The sequence below is a fragment of the Schistocerca cancellata genome, chromosome 8 (genome assembly GCF_023864275.1).
Source record: "Schistocerca cancellata isolate TAMUIC-IGC-003103 chromosome 8, iqSchCanc2.1, whole genome shotgun sequence".
Classification (NCBI taxonomy): domain Eukaryota; kingdom Metazoa; phylum Arthropoda; class Insecta; order Orthoptera; family Acrididae; genus Schistocerca; species Schistocerca cancellata.
The window spans coordinates 312,447,867-312,454,482 of NC_064633.1; the positions used below are offsets into that span (position 1 = coordinate 312,447,867).

The 6,616-nt window shown below is 39.1% G+C and overlaps 1 pseudogene; it reads right to left on the minus strand.

Moving 5' to 3' along the window:
• Positions 1–5,988: 5,988 nt before the first annotated feature.
• Positions 5,989–6,106, minus strand: LOC126095836 (5S ribosomal RNA; annotated as a pseudogene).
• Between the last annotated feature and the right edge of the window lie 510 nt (positions 6,107–6,616).

The following is a 6,616-nucleotide window of genomic DNA, read 5'->3' on the forward strand; positions in this document are numbered from 1 at the left end:
AGAAGGTCGGCTTCTTCATCAAACGTTCACATTCATTTCCAAGAAAAAGAAAAAGAAATTCTTTGATCTTTACATTTCTATCATACAAGAAGTGCTTTAGATAGTACTTAAAAATACGAGGGTTCGAACTTTAATAGCGGTAACAATTTATTTACAGCTCGTACAAAATTTTTGGAACACAACCTACGACGAGCTTAGAGACAGAAGTGAAGGTACTTTCTGCGGGACCTGACCATCATTTTGCAGGACAGTGCTCAAGCACGTACATTGCAAGCTGTTACTGATTTGTTTGACTGATGGGGCTGCTAAGTGCTATACCACCTACTGCACACCCCTGACTTAAGCCCTCGTGAGTTCAACTCGATTTCTAAACTGAAGAAAACACTTCATGGTATTCGCTTCAGAACTGCTACAAATTCGTCGGGCAATAGATCGCGCCGCTCGAACTGTCAACTCAACTGGCACTGCTAAGAGTATCCTACGACTTCCACATCGCTAGCAACGGATTATACACAATGCTGGAGACTACTTTGTAGGTCGGTAAACCTTTGAAACAAATATCTATCTTGTACGAGCTGTAAATAAATAGTTGTCACTATTAAAGTTCCAACCCTCGTATAACGCATGAGAATCCTATAACTGCAGTCTGGTTTCGGTGCAAGCAGAAGATTTTTCGCCTTGTATTTTTTAAGAATTTCAACTAGTGCATGCCAATCTCTACCGTCAAAATCTTTTTATAGCTTTACGGGTGCTATTGAATGTGCTATTTTGCCTTTTTTTCAACGTATGTTCTATGTTAAATCGTGGGGCTAACATAATTTTGAGTCCTTCCACTTTTCTCCAGAACCTTACTCATCATTAACCAGGTCGGTTTCTGCCATATGTTCCATTTGTTCCATTCTTCTGTACGTAATTTGTGCTAGTATTTCGCCACTTTCACTTTAAACTGGCGCTTCTGTAATATTCACATCTGCAAGCATATGCCTTATTAGGTACTGAGATTATTACATTCTTCTCTGAGGGTAATACGCGTTTCTCGTATTCGCTGCACGCAATTTGGGTCAGTTTGGACATGGCTGGCTCTCCCAAGAGCCATAATAATTTTAAGATAATGTCTACTCGAGGTACTTTACTGACTGTTAGATCTTTCAGTGCTTTGTCAAACTAATATCGCGATATCGAATCTGCAATCTCATCTTTATTTAAATTCCTCATCTCTTTGTACAACTCGGTTATTTTTTTCCCTTATCCTGTCGCTCTACCTTCCGACTTTCTTGCTTGGTACTGGCCTACCATTATGTTCTTCATGTTCATACCGTTGCTTCTCCTTTCTTCAAATATTTCTTTCATCTTCCCATCCACGGCATCTGGTCATTCACGCTCCTGCAACTTTGCGTTTCTTCTCTAGCCACTTCTGTTTCACTGCTTTGCACTTTCTATAAATCTCACTTCTTAGTGGTTTCTATTTTATTTTGCTTGCTTAGTTTGCAACATTTTTGTATTTTATCCTTTCATCATTTCATATCCCACATGTTATGGAAACATTCCTGCTTCATCTTGTCTGAGAAGTTGTTCTCTGCAGTCATTACTACATCATCCCTCAAAGCTACCTATTCATTTTCCATTGTATTTCTTTCACCTGTTGCAGTTATTCGGAGCTCAATGCTCCCTTTGAAACTATAAGCAAATTCTTGTTGTTTTAAATTATACAGGCCCAGTCTTAATTTTCTAATTTTGCAATGTCTTCAGCTTTACTCTGCATTTGACAACCACGAAATTACTATCAGGATTTTTATATGCTCCTGGAAATGTTTTGCAGATTCGAACTTGCTTTCTGAATTTCTGTATTAGCGTCATATCATCTATGTGAAATCTCAGGTGTCTCTAGGCCTCTTCACGTGTTCAATCTTTCTTTGTGATTCTTAAATCAAGGAGAGCTTGCAGCGATTAAACTGTGCTTTATGTAAAATTTTCTACCAAGCTGCTTCCCCTTTCATTCCTGCCCAGCAAACCATGTTCACTTACTCGTTCTTTTTTTCTGTTTCTTTTTCTACACTCAAATGTGAATCAAACATTATGAATTTTCGTCTCCCTTAACATAACGAATAATTTCTATTACATCATATACTTTTTCAATCACTTCATCATCTGCGGAGCTAGTAGGTATGTACACATGTATTACAGTTGTAAATCGTATTTTTGTGTCATCTTTGCTATGATAATCTGTTCACTATGTTGATCACAGTGGTTCATTCGCATTCTAATTTTCTTGTTCATCATTATACCCTCTCCTGCCATTACGCTTATTTGATTTTGCTTTGATAATCCTGTACTCTCCTGACAAAATTCCTGTTATATCTGCCACCACAGTCCACTAATTCCCACTAAACTAATTTAACCTGTCCATTTCTCTTTCAATTGTCTTACGTACTTACCCGATAAAAAATGTAACATTCCATACCACAGCCTGTAGCACGTCTTATTTGTCTTTCTTCTGATATCTTCTCCATGAATAGTTCCTTCGTCGAGAACTGAATGGGGACTGTTTTACTCCCAGAATATTTTAACCAATAAAACGCCATCGTCAATGAACCATGTGCTAAGGCAGCATGTCCTTGGGGCATATAATGGTAGTAGTTCCGCTTTGCTTTCAGCCGAGCAGCAGTACCAACATACCATGGCCATGTTGGCTAATGGTACAATGCTGTATCAGTCACCTAGGCTGATGCCCCTGTAACTGCAGAGAAGGTTGCGGCGATCATCTTTTACTGTAGTCTCTCAACAGATACACTAATAATGTGGTTCCGTTTACGGTTTGACTATAATATTTGTTTCGTCGAAGGACGAAAGCCATTCCATATCAGCAAGCTCCGTGGTTGGTGGTGAGATGGTTGCAAGACGTTGACTAGTACTTCTTGATGCACCGAGTAGTAGTAATAGCAGCTTTATTCATCCATATATCTCTTTTTACAGGTATATAGGACGTGTCAAAGTATTTACAAGTTTAGACCAATTTAAAATAAGCTAATTCGTATACACATACATTTACAGACTTCTAGTTATAGACAATCATTACATTTACTCCTGGCATACAATATTTTTTTATAAATAAGTTATTAAATAATGTAATGCCACACTGTTCACTCATATCTCACTATCAGTCACTGCACACACTATACACATATCGTTTCATAACACTTCACTCACTACACACACAAACACATATACACTGGTGATCTCTGGACAATTTTCTGTACCACAACTTGCCATTTGCTATCTGAAAAACTGAGTCAACGTCCTTCTATAATGAGTGAGATGTTGAACTCAGAAAGAGGAAGAGGTGTTAGTATTGTGCAATGCATAGCTTTGGGGTAAGTTTTTCTAGTAAAGGAAAAAGAAGGGAAAAACGTAGTGCGAAGGTGTTATGTGCAATGTTATATGTTTTATAATAATTATTATTATTTATTTGTATAACTTTTTTTACCAAACGCCTACTCTGTTTTATCTACGTAATCCTTCAATGTATAAAATGTATTCCATAACAGGTACTTTTTAGCTGCCTTTTTAAATAAGTATATTTTTGCAATTTTTTTTATCTCTTTTGGTAGTTTATTGTACAGTTTTATTGCTTGGTAGAAAATGCTGTTTCGAGTTTTATGTTTATTTTTTCTTGGAAAATGTAAGTTGACTCTAGCTCTTGTTCTATGGTCATGGACAGAACTGTTTGTGCAGTAATTACCAATGTTATTTTTTTATGTTTATAACTTTCTTGTAAATGTATTCACACGGAGCAGTCAAAATCCCCAGTGTTTTGAACAGATCTTTACAATGAGCTCGACTACCAGTTTTGGTTATGATTCTTATGGCTCTTTTCTGGAGTTTGAAACCTGTGTTCATATTTTGTGCATTTGTTCCCCAAAAAAGAATGCCATAGCAAAGAACTGAGTGTATGTATGAATAATATGTAACTAAAAGACACTGCAGGTTACACACGGATGATAGGATTCTAAATCCATAACATGCTGATGACATTCCTTTTGCAAGTAACTTTGTGTGTTCACACTACTTCAACTGTGAATCAATATTCATTCCCAGAATTTTTGCATTTGTTACACAGTCTATAGAGGTGCCATCTACATTTAATTTAACATTGTCATTTTCCCTCTTCAAGCCGAAATTCATGGCGTTAGTTCAATGTTAGTTTACTGCTTATTGGCCAATCGTAAACTTCCTTGAGAGCTTCATTTGCTTTCTCTGCAAGGAGTTCTCTTGATATGTCAGAGACTATAATATTGCTGCCATCATCGAAGAGAATTTTTTCACCATGAGTAACACTAATGGGAAAGTCATTGATGTATATCAGGAATAGTATTGGTCCTAATATGCTACCTTGCAGAACGCCTATATCAATGTATTTTGGTTCTGATAAGTGTTTTACTAAACGATTAGATCAATTTGAAGTATGTGTTATCTCTGCTCTTTGTACCCTACCTGATCGAAACCAGTCATTAGCTATCTCTCTTATTCCTTCCTAATGCTTCTAATTTATTTAATAGAATCTTGTGGTCAACTGTATCAAAGGCCTTAGAGAGATCCAAAAATATGACTGTGACACACTCATCTTTGTCAAGAGCATAATTACAACCTTTGTGAATTCTACTATGGCTGACTCCATATTTTTGCCACTTCGAAAACAAAACTGTGATTCGCTTAAAAGATTGTATTTATTTGGATAATTTATTAATCTGTCTTTCATAATTGCTTCTATTATTTTTGAGAATTGTGACAGCAGGGAAATGGGCCGGTAATTTTCTATGTCTTCTGTAGTACCTTTCTTAAGCAAAGGTACAACTCTTGCCTGTTTTAACTGCTCTGGAAATGTCACTGATGTGAAGGATTCATTTATTATATTTGTTAAGGGACCTTGTATAATCTCATTGGTACTTCATCTAAGCCTATTGACTTTTTATTTTTTAGTTTTTGAACAGTTTTATGGACTTTAACCTCTGTGGTTGGAAGTAACATCATTGTATTTAGTGTGACATTATTTACAGGTGTTATATTTGTTTGGAGAATTTTTGCTTTAACTTCTCTGCAATACTTGAAAAATGCTTGGTTTGAAGAACTAGAGCTTATGGACGGAATATTATGCACGAAATGCTGGACTGTGCCATAGTATACCCAGTGCCTTATTTCACAGCGTTGAGATGCACTCAGGGAAGGGACTCACCTGACAAATTCGTGTCAGTTTAACTATCGCAAGGTCATACGGAATTTTTCACCCCACATTTTGCTCGTCCACTACTCTAGAATCCAAAGCCGATGCGTTTTGCCCCACTTTAGCAGTGGCTACTGTGTAGTTTCATAATTAATAGTCATTGTGCTACAGGTCGTCCATGAAACCAAAAAAGCACTCACGGAAAGCTGAATGGTATCCACCCTCAGATTTCTACTGTACCTCACCAGATCGACTCTTGCCTATACACTGTCTCATAAAAAATATCCTGATACCACTGTGTAATACGGAATTGACCGCTAGATGTCAAGAAGGGCAGACACTCCTGCACATAAGAAGGCGGGTCGTATTGTGTTGTCAGTGGAGAAGCAGTAACAGCACAATGGCTCGGTCAGGAGAGCTCACTGACTTCGAAAGTGGGTTAATCACTGAATGTCACCTGAGTAACAAATCTATCAGAAACGTTTCAACCTTCTAAAATTGCCCAACACCCACTGTTGCTGGCGTGATTGCGATTGGAAACGTGAAGAAACAACGTAAACGTTAACTCCGTCCACAGGCCCTGGTGGACCCAGCGGAACCGACCGGTCGCCATGTCATCCTCACCCACTGGCGTCACCGGATGCGGTTATGGAGGGGCATGAGGTCAGAACTCCGCTCTCCCGGTCGTAGGTCAGTTTACGAGAACAGAGGCGCTACTTCTCGATCAAGTAGCTCCTCAGTTTGCCTCGCAGGGCTGAGTGCACCCCGCTTGCCAACAGCGCTCGGCAGACCGGATGGTCACCCATCCAAGTGCTAGCGCAGCCCGACAGCTCTTAACTTCGGTGATCTGACGGGAACCGGTGCTACCACTGCGGTAAGGCTGTTGGCGTGAAGGAACAAAGTACAGCTAAAGCAAGGCCAGACACACTTGATGTATTTACCGTCAGGGACCGTCGAGCACTGCGGAGCGCGTTTGTAAAAAATCAGCTGGAAGGGTCACCCTGAATTCCAAAGTGCTGCCACCTGTCCAGTCATCACAACGGCTGTGCATAGGGAGTTAAAAAGAATGTTGTACAGTGGTCCAGCATGTCCTCATAAACCACACATTTTTGCAGTCAGTTCTAAGCGAAGCTTGAGTTGGTCTAAAGAGCAACGCTGCTGGACAGCGGATGGCTGGACACGAGTGTTCTGAAGTGATGAACCACGCCATACTCTATGGCAAACCGATAAAAGGATTTTGGTTTGTCGAATACCTGGAGAACGTTATCGGCCACCATATGCAGTGCCAACAGTTAATTATGGTGAAGGTGGTGCTATACGGTATGGATTTTGTTTTCGTGGTTAGCGTTGCGGAAGGATATGAATACATTTTACAGCTTTGCATACTGCGTTCAGTAA